The 16,978-nt window shown below is 44.5% G+C and overlaps 1 pseudogene; it reads left to right on the top strand.

Moving 5' to 3' along the window:
* The first annotated feature begins 4,436 nt into the window (after positions 1-4,436).
* LOC140896750 (olfactory receptor 6N1-like) lies at positions 4,437-8,140 on the top strand (annotated as a pseudogene).
* The last annotated feature ends 8,838 nt before the right edge of the window (positions 8,141-16,978 follow it).

Raw genomic sequence — 16,978 nt, forward strand, 5'->3', positions numbered from 1 at the left:
TCATAAGCAAACCAGGGAAATGTGATCTACATTAAATTACTATAATATGAGTAAAAAACTGATTGAAAGGCTGTACTGAAAAGGTACGTCCACACAGCAAAAAAACTAACCCTGTGTCTGCAAGTCTCAGAGCCTGTATCTATAGACTTGGGCTTGCGGGGATTATGCTATGGCATTAAAAATAGCCATGTAGACTACCAGTTTGAAGCTCAGGGAGAGGAATGGGTTTCAGAGCCTGACCTCCAGCCCAAGCCAGAATGTCTACATGGCTATTTTTATTGTTGCAGAATGAACCCTACAAGACCAAGTCTGCAGACCCAGGTTCTGAGACTCACTGCTGCTGGGTAGTTTTTGGTGTGTTTTTGTTTTGTTTTGTTTTTGCCATTTAGATGTATCCAAAGAGTAGTTATCAATGGTTCTCTGTTGAACTGGGAGAATGTATCTAGTGGGGTCCCAAAGGGATCTGTCCTGGGTCTGATATTATCCAATATTTTCATTAATGATTTGGATAATGGAGTGGAGTGTATGCTTATAAGATCTGCAGATGACACCAAGCGGGAAGTCTTTGCAAGCACTTTGGAGGACAGGATAAGCATTCAAAATGACCTTGACAAACTGGAGATTTCATCTGAAATCAACAAGATGAAATTCAATAAAGGCAAATGCAAAGTTAGGAAGAAAAAATCAAATGCACAATTATGGCTAAAAAGGATCTGTGGGTTAGAGTGGATCACAAATTGAATTTGCGGAAAAAACAGCTAATATTCTGGGGTGTATTAACAGGAGTGTCGTATGTAAGATACAAGAAGTAATTATATCAGCACTAGTGAGGCCTCAGCTGGAGTACTGTGTGTAGGGCTTAAGAAAGATGTGCACAAAGTGGAGAGAGTCCAATGGAGAGCAATGAAAATGATCAAAGGGTTTAGCAAATCTGAGTTGTGAGGAAAGGTTAAAAAAACTGGGCGTGTTCACGCTTGAGAAAAGACGACCGAGGGGGGGACCTGAGAACAGTCTTCCGATATGTGACGGGCTGTTTCAAAGAGGATGGAAATCAAAAGATATGCTCCAGAAATATGCATTGAAGCTAGTTACCTTTATAATACGTTTTGACAAGTTACAAAACGCTATACATCATGAAAATCCAACCCACCAGTTTGTAACAGCTCCATAACTTGCTGCTTTGTTCTATACTTTTCTCATCTCTGTTTTGGATACTACATTCCAAACCAGTTGCTCAAAGAATGGCCACCTGAAAGGCAATTGCCCATCAATTTTGATAACACATGGCTAGAGGCATCAGCTTGTCCTTTGTCTTTGAGAAACCAGTCTACCCCCTCTTGCTGTCCAGAGGACCCTGTTTACTATTTATATGTAAACTGAGGTAAACATGCATTTCTTTGTTTTGGGCTATGTGCTTTTGAACATGGGCTTATAACATCATAGAGGGGGATTTCATAATTTGACATATCATTTTGCTACATACATTTCACCAGAATAGTATTGACCAGCAAGTTATTAGTTTTCAAATGATACCTCACAAGGCATAAGTTGTACCAAGATTACTGCAATAGAGGGGTGCATTCGGTCACACAACCCTTTTGCATTTGCGTTCCATGAATATATGAGCACACAAGGCCAGACCCACACCTCATATAAACTGATGTAGCTGCATTAATGCCGGTGGAGCTATTGTGATTTATATCAGCTGAGGACATGACCCTTAAGATTAACAAGCTGAAATACAGCCCAGGAGACAAAGTTAAATGATACCTTTAAGCCTCAACTTATAGTACATGCCAGGCTAGGCAGTCATCCAATGAAGGGTGGAGGAAACACTGCCAGAGAAATGTAACAGAACAGCACTGTGTAAATTTTGAGTAACACACTTTCTGAGAATGATCTGGAGACAAAATATTCTTTACTGATGAACTCTATGAGCACTTTTATATCATGAATATATTGGAGAATTTTTGTTTCTGTTCTCAGACAATTCAAAAAAGAAAGTAATAGAAATGATGAAAAGCTGCAATTCATGAAATAACTTCTTTGTTCTGTGTTATTCAATCCTCTCGAGAAATGCCAGTGGTGGAGAATTGGCCAACAGACCATACAAGTGGGCGTTGATTTAAAAAAATGGAAGTTAGAGGGCCAGTGTTACCTCACATTTCATTTAATGTCTGCGTTAATTATCTGAAAGGGGCATGTTAATGAAATACCCAAAGTATTTTCAAATACATCTCTGAATGACATACACGACAGAAGGAAACAGACAGAGCTAGAGGTTAGCAACACGGACAGAAAAATCTATCTATCTATCTATCTATCTATCTATCTATCTATCTATCATAGAATCATAGAATCATAGAATATCAGGGTTGGAAGGGACCCCTGAAGGTCATCTAGTCCAACCCCCTGCTCAAAGCAGGACCTATTCCCAGTTAAATCATCCCAGCCAGGGCTTTGTCAAGCCTGACCTTAAAAACCTCTAAGGAAGGAGATTCTACCACCTCCCTAGGTAACGCATTCCAGTGTTTCACCACCCTCTTAGTGAAAAAGTTTTTCCTAATATCCAATCTAAACCTCCCCCACTGCAACTTGAGACCATTACTCCTCGTTCTGTCATCTGCTACCATTGAGAACAGTCTAGAGCCATCCTCTTTGGAACCTCCTTTCAGGTAGTTGAAAGCAGCTATCAAATCCCCCCTCATTCTTCTCTTCTGCAGGCTAAACAATCCCAGCTCCCTCAGCCTCTCCTCATAAGTCATGTGTTCTAGACCCCTAATCATTTTTGTTGCCCTTCGCTGGACTCTCTCCAATTTATCCACATCCTTCTTGTAGTGTGGGGCCCAAAACTGGACACAGTACTTCAGATGAGGCCTCACCAATGTCGAATAGAGGGGAACGATCACGTCCCTCGATCTGCTCGCTATGCCCCTACTTATACATCCCAAAATGCCATTGGCCTTCTTGGCAACAAGGGCACACTGCTGACTCATATCCAGCTTCTCGTCCACTGTCACCCCTAGGTCCTTTTCCGCAGAACTGCTGCCTAGCCATTTGGTCCCTAGTCTGTAGCAGTGCATTGGATTCTTCCATCCTAAGTGCAGGACCCTGCACTTATCCTTATTGAACCTCATCAGATTTCTTTTGGCCCAATCCTCCAATTTGTCTAGGTCCTTCTGTATCCTATCCCTCCCCTCCAGCGTATCTACCACTCCTCCCAGTTTAGTATCATCCACAAATTTGCTGAGAGTGCAATCCACACCATCCTCCAGATCATTTATGAAGATATTGAACAAAACCGGCCCCAGGACCGACCCTTGGGGCACTCCACTTGATACCGGCTGCCAACTAGACATGGAGCCATTGATCACTACCCGTTGAGCCCGACAATCTAGCCAGCTTTCTACCCACCTTATAGTGCATTCATCCAGCCCATACTTCCTTAACTTGCTGACAAGAATACTGTGGGAGACCGTGTCAAAAGCTTTGCTAAAGTCAAGAAACAATACATCCACTGCTTTCCCTTCATCCATAGAACCAGTAATCTCATCATAAAAGGCGATTAGATTAGTGAGGCATGTACCTTCCCTTGGTGAATCCATGCTGGCTGTTCCTGATCACTTTCCTCTCATGCAAGTGCTTCAGGATTGATTCTTTGAGGACCTGCTCCATGATTTTTCCAGGGACTGAGGTGAGGCTGACTGGCCTGTAGTTCCCAGGATCCTATCTATCTATCTACATCACTATGGTATCACAACTAACGCCCTGATCTTACAAAGATTGCCCACATACTTAATTTTGCACACTATAATCAGTCCCATTGACTTCCATTCATTGAACTATTGGGCTCCAAGGGTGACATGGGGAAAAACTAAAAATAAAATGAGTGGTTGTAAAGTGATGTGGTAGCCAAAATGTCCAGTGTAGAGAAATCAATGCATCCTTCCATCTGTCCTCCATTAAGAATGATCATAGTGAAATAGCTATAAACAATCACACTGATGGGCATAAATATAAACAGCAGACATGATGGCAAGAGGAAGTTGTTTCTATATTTCTGAATGCAGAACATTGTGCATGGTCTCTCAGCTGAGAGGTAAAATGACTGACCAAAGGTTGGAAACAAAACCCTGGTCTTCTGAGTTCCATGCTACAATGCAGCCCACCCAGAGTGCATTGGAGAGGTGTCACTCCAGCAACGGATCATGTGTCAAGAGAAATATACAAGCAATACTGCTGAGGAAAATGTTTAGATTTCTCCAGCAGCAGTGATAGCTGGTGGTAAACACCCCAGTCCAGTTTCTTCAAGTAAGACTAGGGATGGTAATCATCAGAGGGTCCTTTTTTGCAATAATTGAATTGTAAATGTTGGCACTGTACTACAAAAGCAAATGTCTCTTTATTATCATTGCAGCGTTCTCTTCCCCCCTCCCATGGATACTCCCCCTGGCACACATGAAAGCAGAAATCAAACGTTCATCATGGAATTTATCCTCCTGGGATTTGGGAATGTCCCAGAACTGCAGGTTCTTCTCTTGCTGTTGTTTCTAGTGATCTACATCATGACCAGGGCTGGGAACATCCTCACTGTTGTGCTAGTTGTGGCTGATCCGCACCTTCAGACCCCCATGTACTTCTTCTTGGGGAACCTGTCCTGCTTAGAGACTTGCTACACCTCCAACATCCTGCCCAGGATGCTGGCCAGTCTCCGGACTGGGGACAGAACCATTTCTGTGAGTGGCTGCTTCATGAAGCTTTATTGTTTTGGAGTCTTGGCATGTTCAGAATGCTATCTCCTGGCAGCGATGTCTTATGATAGGTATTTAGCGATATGAAAACCACTGCACTATGTGTCCCTTATGAATGATAGGTTCTGCTTCCAGCTAATGATAGGGTCTTGGATTAGTGGATTTGTGGCTGCTTCCATAATAGTATCTGGGATATCGATGTTAATGTTCTGCGGTCCCAATAAAATTGACCATTTCCTGTGTGAATTCAACGTAGTGATAAAACTCTCCTGCAGTGACACCCACAGCATGGTACTTGTGGCTTTCCTACTGTCCTCCTTATTCACACTACCACCATTTCTATTAACTCTGACTTCCTACATTTCTATCATCACCACCATCCTGAGAATCCCTTCCAGCACTGGCAGGCAAAAGGTATTTTCCACTTGCTCCTCTCACCTCATGGTGGTGACCATTTACTATGGGACCCTAATCATTGTTTACTTGCTCCCAGACATCAACACACTGCGAGGCATGACCATGGATGGTTATAAACTGTTCAGGAAGGACAGGCAGGGCAGAAAAGGTTGGGGAGTAGCACTGTATGTAAGGGAGCAGTATGACTGCTCAGAGCTCCGGTACGAAACTGCAGAAAAACCTGAGTGTCTCTGGATTAAGTTTAGAAGTGTGTGCAACAAGAGTGATGTAGTGGTGGGAGTCTGCTATAGACCACCGGACCAGGGGGATGAGGTAGATGAGGCTTTCTTCCGGCAGCTCACAGAAGCTACTAGATCACATGCCCTGATTCTCATGGGTGACTTTAATTTTCCTGATATCTGCTGGGAGAGCAATACAGCGGTGCATAGACAATCCAGGAAGTTTTTGGAAAGTGTAGGGGACAATTTCCTGGCGCAAGTGCTAGAGGAGCCAACTAGGGGGGGGCGCTTTTCTTGACCTGCTACTCACAAACCGGGTAGAATTAGTGGGGGAAGCAAAAGTGGATGGGAATCTGGGAGGCAGTGACCATGAGTTGGTTGAGTTCAGGATCCTGACGCAGGGAAGAAAGGTAAGCAGCAGGATACGGACCCTGGACTTCAGGAAAGCAGACTTCGACTCCCTCAGGGAACGGATGGCCAGGATCCCCTGGGGGACTAACTTGAAGGGGAAAGGAGTCCAGGAGAGCTGGCTGTATTTCAAGGAATCCCTGTTGATGTTACAGGGACAAACCATCCCAATGAGTCGAAAGAATAGTAAATATGGCAGGCGACCAGCTTGGCTTAATGGTGAAATCCTAGCGGATCTTAAACATAAAAAAGAAGCTTACAAGAAGTGGAAGGTTGGACATATGACCAGGGAAGAGTATAAAAATATTGCTCGGGCATGTAGGAATGTTATCAGGAGGGCCAAATCGCACCTGGAGCTGCAGCTAGCCAGAGATGTCAAGAGTAACAAGAAGGGTTTCTTCAGGTATGTTGGCAACAAGAAGAAAGCCAAGGAATGTGTGGGCCCCTTACTGAATGAGGGAGGCAACCTAGTGACAGAGGATGTGGAAAAAGCTAATGTACTCAATGCTTTTTTTGCCTCTGTTTTCACTAACGAGGTCAGCTCCCAGACTGCTGCGCTGGGCATCACAAAATGGGGAAGAGATGGCCAGCCCTCTGTGGAGATAGAGGTGGTTAGGGACTATTTAGAAAAGCTGGATGTGCACAAGTCCATGGGGCTGGACGAGTTGCATCCGAGAGTGCTGAAGGAATTGGCGGCTGTGATTGCAGAGCCATTGGCCATTATCTTTGAAAACTCGTGGCGAACCGGGGAAGTCCTGGGTGACTGGAAAAAGGCTAATGTAGTGCCAATCTTTAAAAAAGGGAAGAAGGAGGATCCTGGGAACTACAGGCCAGTCAGCCTCACTTCAGTCCCTGGAAAAATCATGGAGCAGGTCCTCAAAGAATCAATCCTGAAGCACTTGCATGAGAGGAAAGTGATCAGGAACAGCCAGCATGGATTCACCAAGGGAAGGTCATGCCTGACTAATCTAATTGCCTTTTATGATGAGATTACTGGTTCTGTGGATGAAGGGAAAGCAGTGGATGTATTGTTTCTTGACTTTAGCAAAGCTTTTGACACGGTCTCCCACAGTATTCTTGTCAGCAAGTTAAGGAAGTATGGGCTGGATGAATGCACTACAAGGTGGGTAGAAAGCTGGCTAGATTGTCGGGCTCAACGGGTAGTGATCAATGGCTCCATATCTAGTTGACAGCCGGTATCAAGTGGAGTACCCCAAGGGTCGGTCCTGGGGCGAGTTTTGTTCAATATCTTCATAAATGATCTGGAGGATGGTGTGGATTGCACTCTCAGCAAATTTGCGGATGATACTAAACTGGGAGGAGTGGTAGATACGCTGGAGGGGAGGGATAGGATACAGAAGGACCTAGACAAATTAGAGGATTGGGCCAAAAGAAATCTGATGAGGTTCAATAAGGATAAGTGCAGGGTCCTGCACTTAGGACGGAAGAACCCAATGCACAGCTACAGACTAGGGACCGAATGGCTAGGCAGCAGTTCTGCGGAAAAGGACCTAGGGGTGACAGTGGACGAGAAGCTGGATATGAGTCAGCAGTGTGCCCTTGTTGCCAAGAAGGCCAATGGCATTTTGGGATGTATAAGTAGGGGCATAGCGAGCAGATCGAGGGATGTGATCGTTCCCCTCTATTCGACATTGGTGAGGCCTCATCTGGAGTACTGTGTCCAGTTTTGGGCCCCACACTACAAGAAGGATGTGGATAAATTGGAGAGAGTCCAGCGAAGGGCAACAAAAATGATTAGGGGTCTGGAACACATGACTTATGAGGAGAGGCTGAGGGAGCTGGGATTGTTTAGCCTGCAGAAGAGAAGAATGAGGGGGGATTTGATAGCTGCTTTCAACTACCTGAAAGGGGGTTCCAAAGAGGATGGCTCTAGACTGTTCTCAATGGTAGCAGATGACAGAACGAGGAGTAATGGTCTCAAGTTGCAGTGGGGGAGGTTTAGATTGGATATTAGGAAAAACTTTTTCACTAAGAGGGTGGTGAAACACTGGAATGCGTTACCTAGGGAGGTGGTAGAATCTCCTTCCTTAGAGGTTTTTAAGGTCAGGCTTGACAAAGCCCTGGCTGGGATGATTTAACTGGGAATTGGTCCTGCTTTGAGCAGGGGGTTGGACTAGATGACCTTCAGGGGTCCCTTCCAACCCTGATATTCTATGATTCAAAGTCTTCTCTGCCTTCTACACCATCCTCACACCACAGGTCAACCCCCTCATCTACAGCCTGAGAAACAAAGAAGTAAAGGAGGCCCTGAGGAAAGTTGTCAGGAAACTTGGGACTTTCACAGCAGTTCAGAGAATTCAAGCTAATGCCTTTAGATCAAAATGAAAATGGAGACCACGTGATGCAGCTCATGTTATCTGAACTCGGAGTCCGATCCTGCTATCTCTGGCTCAAGTCAGTCCTTCATGAACGTCATCCCATTGAAACAAACCATATGGAATGTCAGTCCCACTGAAATCAATGTGATTTACAGGTGTTCACTGAATGTGCCATGTATTGAATTGTATTGTGTATTGACAAGTGTGTTAAAATCACAAGTTATCATTCCAAGTTTGGAAGGGGTTTACTGGTCCTGCATGCAGGCAAAGGGCTCTGTAGAGAAGCCTGCAATCTAGGAGTAGGAGTCAGTCTGCACAGAGCCAACCTAGAGCAAGGTGCAGTGAATTATGCCTGAGGGAGAAGCCTGCTTTGTCTCCCACTAGTTTGGGGGTTTTGTGAACTGTCGTTCTGTATTCTAAGAAATAAAGTTATATTATGTTGCAACCTTCCAGCAAGAATGTTTTATGTTTGCATCTAAATTTCTCTGTGTTTGTGCTGTGAGCATAAAATTCAATGCCTATCATGCTGTGGTTTCTTCTGAGTAGAACTAATCAGGAATTCCATCCACACACATCCCATGAAAAAATTTGGAAAAAAAATCCATTTTCAGCTACATTTTTTGATGATTTTTTTGAGATTTTCAACAACAAAAATCAACCACTATTTTTTAAAAATTGAAAATTGACATTTCCCCAAGGAAAAGCCCATTTTGATGAAATAGCCATTTTCTGCCCAAACTCCTCCCCTCTGCCCCCCTCCCCCATGTTTCTAATGGAAAATCTCAACCATTTCTACTCCTGAGCTAGATTTCTCATTAACTTTCTGGACTGATATTTTTCATACATCACAATCATTCATGGAGGGGTGGATGAGTGGATTGATGAAGTGCTGGTCATTTTGGTGAAACTTTCAGATTAAATTCCCGTGGCCATGGTGATGCTTCCCAGAGGAACCTGGGTTTGGGAGGCACTTTGCCAACACCTGTCCTTGGTGCAAGGGAGACTTGTTTGTGCCTGATGTGGATTAGCTCCCTGAGACCACCAGCCTCTGGTCACACAAGCTTGTCCTTCTAAGACTCTGTAGGCCTACACATGCCAATCATAACATATGGTGTAAAACTCATCCAAAGCACCAACTACCCCAACAGCAACAATATCGGTGAAATGAGACAATCAGTACGCTCATGAAAGAACTCACACAGAAAAATGATAAAAGACAAAAGCAAACTATCACTGATGGGCAAACACTTTTCACAAAATGATCACTCCATATCTGACCTCTCAGTCCTCATCCTCAAAGGAAACCTTTCAAAAGATGAGCTTGGGAGCTTAAATTCATCAATACATCAAAACTCATCAATGCCTCCTGAACCAGTAGGACACAGCTGTCAAATTCAGGATTGCCCACCTCCCAAATCTCAGCCACTTACTCATTGATCCTTTCGGTAGGCTGAGCAGAAAGAAGAATTATTTTAGAAGAGATGATGACCATGTCAGGTCCTTCCATTGAACAAAACATTTCACAAAACGGCTTCCAGAGAGCTTCCAGAGTTCAAATCATGGCTTAATGGTAAGAAATGTTCCACATTAGCTATGGTACATGTCAAAAGATCCATAATTTTGTGGAGTTTTGCTGGTATTATTATTTTTATTTGTTTTCAGGTTAGTCAATAACATTGTAGACTTTATGAACTATGGCTGGGATTTTCAAAGGAGACTAAGGAAGTTAGATGCTCAAATCCCATTTACATTCAAAGACAATACATTAATCAGGTGGTTTTATTGCTTTAAACAGTAAAAAGAGTGTGAAAAAGGAATTTCCTGCAGATTTTCTTATACATTACCAACTTTACTCCAGTTGGAAACCAGTAAAATGGTCATATTTGCCCTTATGTTTCATTTGGTAAATTAGGCTGGAAAACATTCCTTTTTCAACCAACTAATTCAGAAGGCATCATTGTTGAACTCAGAAAGCCTGGTTACATTCCTGGCTCAACCACAGACCCCCTGGATGACCTTTGCTGAGTCACTTAGAATCATAGAATATCAGGGTTGGAAGGGACCTCAGGAGGTCTTCTAGTCCAACCCCCTGCTCAAAGCAGGACCAATCCCTAATTTTTGCCCCAATCCCTAAATGGCCCCCTCAAGGATTGAACTCACAACCCTGGGTTTAGCAGGCCAAATCTCAAACCACTGAGCTATCCCTCCACCCAAATCTTCTTTATTGTTCAGTGGTCATCCATAAGAAAAGAGAGCACAATACCGAAGCATAATATCGTATTCTACCACCCCCTGTTGGGAAGCTGTGTATCAAACACCCATGCTCTGGTTTCCCTGTCTGCATGGGAATAACATAGACCACCCTCAAAGAGGTGCTGCTAGAGTAAACTCAATTCATTTCTAAAAAATGTTAATCTATCCAACTATACTCTTAGCCCAGCAGAAGAATCTGTCCTATCTCGGGCCCTCTCCTTCTGCCCCTCCACCCCCACGACCATGATACAGTTCTGTGGTGACCTAGAATCCTATTTTCAACATCTCTGACTCAAGGAATATTTCCAACACACCTCTGAACAACATTCTAACCCACAGATACCTTACTACCAACACTGCAAAAAGAAGCATTGTGGGTGGACTCCTCCTGAAGATCAAAACAGCAGATTAGACTTCTACATAGATAGCTTCCGGCGACGTGCATGGGCTGAAATGGTGGAAAAGCAGCATCACTTGCCCCATAATCTCAGCTGTGCAGAACACAATGCCATCCACAGCCTCAGAAACAACTCTGACATCATAATAAAAAAGGCTGACAAAGGAGGTGCTGTCATCATCATGAATAGGTCGGAGTATGAACAAGAGTCTGCTAAGCAGCTGTCAAAGTTCCTTTCCCACTCTGAACTCTAGGGTACAGATGTGGGGACCTGCATGAAAAAACCCCTAAGCTTATTTTTACCAGCTTAGGTTAAAACTTCCCCAAGGTACATACTATTTTACCTTTTGTCCCTGGACTTTATTGCTGCCACCATCAAGCATCAAACAAAATATAACCGGGAAAGAGCCCACTTGGAAACGTCTTTCCCCACAAAATCCCCCCAAGTCCTACACCCCCTTTCCTGGGGAAGGCTTGATAAAAATCCTCACCAATTTGCATAGATGAACACAGACCCAAACCCTTGGATCTTAAGAACAAGGAAAAAGCAATCAGGTTCTTCAAAAAAGAATTTTAATTGAAGAAAAAGTAAAAGAATCACCTCTGTAAAATCAGGATGGTAAATACAATACAGGGTAATCAGATTCAAAACACAGAAAATCCCTCTAGGCAAAACCTTAAGTTACAAAAAGACACAAAAACAGGAATATACATTCCATTCAGCACAACCTATTTTATCCGCCATTTAAACAAAACAGAACAGAATCTAACGCATATCTAACTGGATTGCTCACTGATTTTTTTTACAGGAGTTCTGACCTGCATTCCTGATCTGGTCCCGGCAAAAGACACACAGACAGAGAGAACCCTTTGTTCCCGCCCCCCCCCCCCCCAGCTTTGGAAGTATTTTGTCTCTTCATTGGTCATTTTGGTCAGGTGCCAGTGAGGTTATCTTTAGCTTCTTAACTCTTTACAGGTGAAAGGGATTTTCCTCTGGCCAGGAGGGATTTAAAGGTGGTTAGCCTTCCCTTTATATTTATGACACACACCCCAAACCACAGATAGGGTGAAACGCTGGCTGGGATTTCTTCCTGGAGCTCTAGGAGAAAACAGAGTTAATAAGACACATGCACCTCTAAATATACTACTGAGTATATAAAGACTAACAATATTTTCCACATCTCAAGGACGATTTTAACCAGTTGATTCTGGGAAACTTTCACGGGAGAGTGCATCAGCCACTTTGTTAGAAGCTCCTGAGATGTGTTGGATGTCGAAGTCAAAATCTTGGAGAGCTAAATTCCACCGAATAAGATTTTTGTTATTTCTTGTGGTGGTATGAAGCCACTGTAGCGCAGCATGGTCTGTTTGCAGGTGGAAACGCCATCCCCAAACATATGGGCGTAGCTTTTCCAGAGCGTGGACAATGATGTAACATTCTTTTCCACTGACTGACCAGTTGCTTTCCCTCTCAGACAGCTTCTTGCTGAGAAACACTACAGGATGGAATTCTTGACCTGGTCCTTCCTGCATTAAAACTGCTCCCACACCACGCTCGGACGCATCTGTGGTTACTAGGAATGGTTTGTCAAAGTCTGGGGCCCTTAGCACAGGGTCAGACATGAGTGTTGCTTTAAGCTCGTTAAAGGCCTTCTGACACTCTTGGGTCCACTTAATGGCATTTGGCTGTTTCTTTTTGGTTAGGTCTGTCAGTGGGGCGGCGATTTGGCTGTATTGTGGTACAAATCGCCTGTAATATCCGGCCAAGCCTAAGAAGGATTGGACCTGTTTCTTTCACTTTGGGAAAGGCCACTTTTGTATAGCATCCACTTTGGCCTGTAGGGGGCTGATAGTTCCTTTACCCACCTGGTGTCCAAGGTAAGTCACTCTGTTTAGGCCTATTTGACACTTCTTAGCCTTAACAGTTACTCCTGCCTCCCTTATGTGCTCAAAGACTTTTTGTAGATGTTCCAGGTGTTCTGCCCAGGAATCCGAAAATATAGCCACTTTGTCAAGGTAGGCAACTGCATAGTCTCCCAATCCTGCTAGGAGACCATCTATAAGTCTTTGGAAGGTGGCGGGTGCATTCCACAGCCCGAAAGGGAGTACATTAAATTCATACAGCCCAACATGTGTGATGAGGGCTTACCATTCCTTGACAGATTCATCTAGTGGTACCTGCCAGTACTGCTTGGTTAAGGTAAAGGTAGAGATGAACTGGGCCTGTCCCAGTTTCTCCAAAAGTTCATCTGTGCGTGGCATTGGATAGTTGTCTGGGCGAGTTACAGCATTTAGCTTAAGGTAGTCCATGCAAAAACGTATTTCCCCCTCTGGTTTGGGAACTAGAACCACTGGAGATGCCCATGCACTGCCAGAGGCGCAGATTACACCCATCTGTAGCATATCCTGGATCTCCCGGTCTATAGCAGTTTTAGCTTGAGGAGACACCAGGTAAGGTTGGACTTTAATTGGGTGAGCATTACCTGTGTCAATGGAGTGGTATGCCCGTTCACTAAGTCCTGGTGTGGCTGAGAACATTGGCTAGTATTGGCTAGTATTGGCTAGTAGCTAGTGCACAGCTCCTTGATCTGCTGTCGCTGCATATGCCCAAGGGTCATGGAGAGGTTCACCTCTTCCATGCCACCAGCACTTTTCCCTTCATAGTAGACACCTTCAGGCCACTCAATGTCATCTCCTCCCTGGGCTGTAAACTGACAAACCTTTAATTCTCTGAATTAAAGGGCTTTAGAGAATTAATATGGTACACCTTCGACTTTTGGTTGGAGGTGGGGAATGCTATGAGATAATTAACAGCTCCCAGGCGCTCCTGGACCGTGAATTGCCCTTCCCATGACACTTCCATTTTATGGGCCTGGAGCACCTTTAAGACCATGATCTGGTCCCCTACTTAGAAGGAACACTCTGTGGCATGTTTATCATTCCATGCTTTTTGCTCTTTTTGAGCATCCTGTAGGTTTTCTTTAGCAAGGGCTAAAGAGGTTTGGAGGGTGGTTTGTAGGTTAATTACAAAGTCCAAAATTTTAGTTCCTGGAGAAGGTGTAAACCCCTCCCATTGCTGCTTCACCAACTGTAATGGCCCCTTAACCTCACGGCCATATACAACTTCAAATGGTGAAAACATGAAACTGGGATGTGGTACAGCTCTGTAGGCAAAGAGCAACTGTTGCAACACTAGGTTCCAATAATTGGAGTGTTCATTTACGAATTTTCATATCATGCCCCCCAAAGTTCCATTAAACTTCTCCACCATGCCATTTGTTTGATGGTGGTAAGGAGCGGCAACCAAGTGATTTACCCCATAAGCTTCCCAAAGGCTTTCCTTAGTTCCTGCCAGGAAATTAGTCCCTGCATCTGTGAGGACGTTGGAGGGCCAACCTACCCTGGCAAAAATGTCTGTTAGTGCCTGACACACACTTTTAGCCCCAGTGTTGCTCAGAGCTACGGCTTCCGGCCATTGGGTGCAAAATCCATGAAAGTTAGCGTGTACTGCTTTCTTCTGGGTGCCTTTTTCGGAAAAGGACCTAGAATATCCACAGCTACTTGCTGAAATGGATCCTTAAAGATGGGGAGTGGCTGGAGAGGGGCTTTGACCTGGTCTTGGGGTTTTCCCATTCTTTTCACACCTCACAAGTTCGGACATAGGCAGAAATATCCTTGCCCATTCCCTCCCAGTGGAACGACTTTCCCAAATGGTCTTTGGTTATGTTCAGCCCGGCATGGCCAATAGGATGATCGTGGGCTAAGCTTAAGAGCTTTACCCAGTACTTAGTTGGAACTACCAACTGTCTCTGAGGATGCCAGTCTTTCTGGTGTCCACCAGAAAGAGTTTCCTTGTATAAAAGTCCTCTTTCTACAACAAACCTGGATCGCTGAGAAGAGCTGAGAGGCAGTGGGTTGCTCCATGCCGCCATCCAAGCTCTTTGGAGGCTTTCATCTGCTTCCTGTTCGGTCTGGAACTGTTCCCTTGATGCTGAAGATATCAGTTCCTCACTGGATTGTGGATTTGGGCGTGGTCCCTCTGGAAGTGATGCAGGTGATGGGGCTGTTTCTGTTGCCTGTGAACCGCTCTCCGCTGGTGCACTATGTTGGGGTTCAGGCTCCAGCTGAGCCTCTTGTGTAGGGTTATCTGCTGCTGCCAGTGCAGGTTCAGTGGGGCCCACTGGTGTTGGGGTTGCAAGTACTGGATTCAGTGCTGGCAATGGTTCTGGTGCTGTTTGTTCTGCCAGTTCCGGTTCTGAGACTGGCTCTGTCTGGGTCTCTGAGACTGGATCCACTACTACTTTGCAGACTTTGGAATGGGGTCTGGTTCCATTACCTCTTACCGGGTCCTGGTAGAAGTTTCTGGAACAGAGCTAGGCGTGACAGCTTGCTTAGCTTGGCTGCGGGTGACCATTCCCACCCTCTTGGCTAGCTTCACATGATTGGCCAAGTCTTCCCCCAACAGCATGGGGATGGGATAATCATCATAGACTGCAAAAGTCCATGTTCCTGACCAGCCCTTGTACTGGACTGGCAACTTGGCTGTAGGCAAGTCAAAAGAGTTTGACTTAAAGGGTTGAATCGTCACTTGGATCTCTGGGTCGATTAAATTGGGGTCCACTAAGAAAGCATGGATAGCCGACACTTGTGCTCCAGTGTCCCTCCACATGGTGACCTTCTTCCCACCCACACTCACAGCTTCCCTCCGCTCTGAGGGTATCTGGGAGGTATCTGGGCCTGAGGACCTCTGATTTGATTCTAGTGCAATGAACTGTAAACTGTTGGGGTTCTTGGGGCAGTTGGCCTTTACATGCCTCGGCTCGTTACATTTAAAACATCATGCAGCTGACGGGTCACTGGGGGGAGGTGGGTTGCTGAAGAACAGTGTGGCAGGACTATAAGGTGTCTGGAGTGTTCCTTGGGGTGTAGCTGGGGCCTTGGGCGCCACCGGTAGTAGGGTGAGGTCTGAGGCTGTCCCTTCTGGTATCCGCTCCAACTGCGACCAGGGTTGTTTCTTTCTCTTTCCTCCACCTGTTTTGTTCTGGTTTGCCCCTCCTCCCTGGCGGTCTGGGACTGCTCGTATTGATCAGCATAAGAAGCAAGACTTTCTGCTTCCATTTCCTTATCCCACAAACACTGTTTCATTTCCTCCTTGTACATATTCAGGAATTGTTCCTGAGCCATCAAATCACACATTCCTTAAAACCTAGTTACACCCCTTGCTTTGACCCATTTATCTAACAGATCCTTTATCTGGTTTAGATAAGCCACATTACTTAGTCCAGGTCCTCTCTTAAGGGCTCTAAATTTTACTCTGTAAGTTTCAGGTGTAACTTGAAATTCCTTTAAAACCAAATCCTTGAATTTATTATAGTTAGAAGGCTCATCAATAGGCATCTTATTGAATATGTCCAGATCTCTTCCAGTCAATTTTGCAACCAACATGGTCATTCTGTGAGCTTCAGGAATTTTGTAGAGTGTGCACAGTCTCTCAAAGGTGAGAAAATATTCAGCAATATCACTGGATTCATCATACTGTGGACATAGTTGCTCCCATTTGTGGATTGTTGGGTAAAGATTGTTAGGGTTATCTGGTATATTCTGCTGAGCCTTTGCTTTCTCCATCTCCAGTGCATGCTTTCACTCTTTTTCCTTTGCCTCCATTTCTTTTTCCTTTACCTCTATTTCTCTCCTATGGCAGCCTCTTTGGTTTTTTCTGCCTTGGGTTCTGTCATCTTAGCCTCTCTGTTTTTAACTAACTTTACACCTGAGAGTTAAAAAACAAAACAAAACTGGCTTGTAAAATTTTTGTGCTGTAATGTGATACCTATGTTCTCTGATAGTTATTCTTAGCCTACAGAAAAATCCTTTTTCTCCAGGCAAATAGACAGAAAAACCCTCTAGTTGCTCTTAGCTTAAAAGAAAAAAAACAACCTCTTCAGGTCTGTGAAAAACTTGTGAATTTTCCTGCAGGAGGTTAACTACCCTGCCTTGAGGTAGAAAAAACTCCAGCTCAAAAAGGATAAATCCCGTTTGTTATGCCTGCTGCTCTGGCCCCCATGCAGAGACAGCGAAACTCTAACTGCTTTCAGCTTAAAACCTGCTTCTAAGCAGCCCAAACGGGAAAAAAAATTTCTTTTAAAATCCTACTGTGCTTCTGCTTCAAAATGATCTCAAAAAATAATCTCAAACTGA

The sequence above is a fragment of the Lepidochelys kempii genome, chromosome 13 (assembly GCF_965140265.1).
Source record: "Lepidochelys kempii isolate rLepKem1 chromosome 13, rLepKem1.hap2, whole genome shotgun sequence".
Classification (NCBI taxonomy): Eukaryota; Metazoa; Chordata; order Testudines; family Cheloniidae; genus Lepidochelys; species Lepidochelys kempii.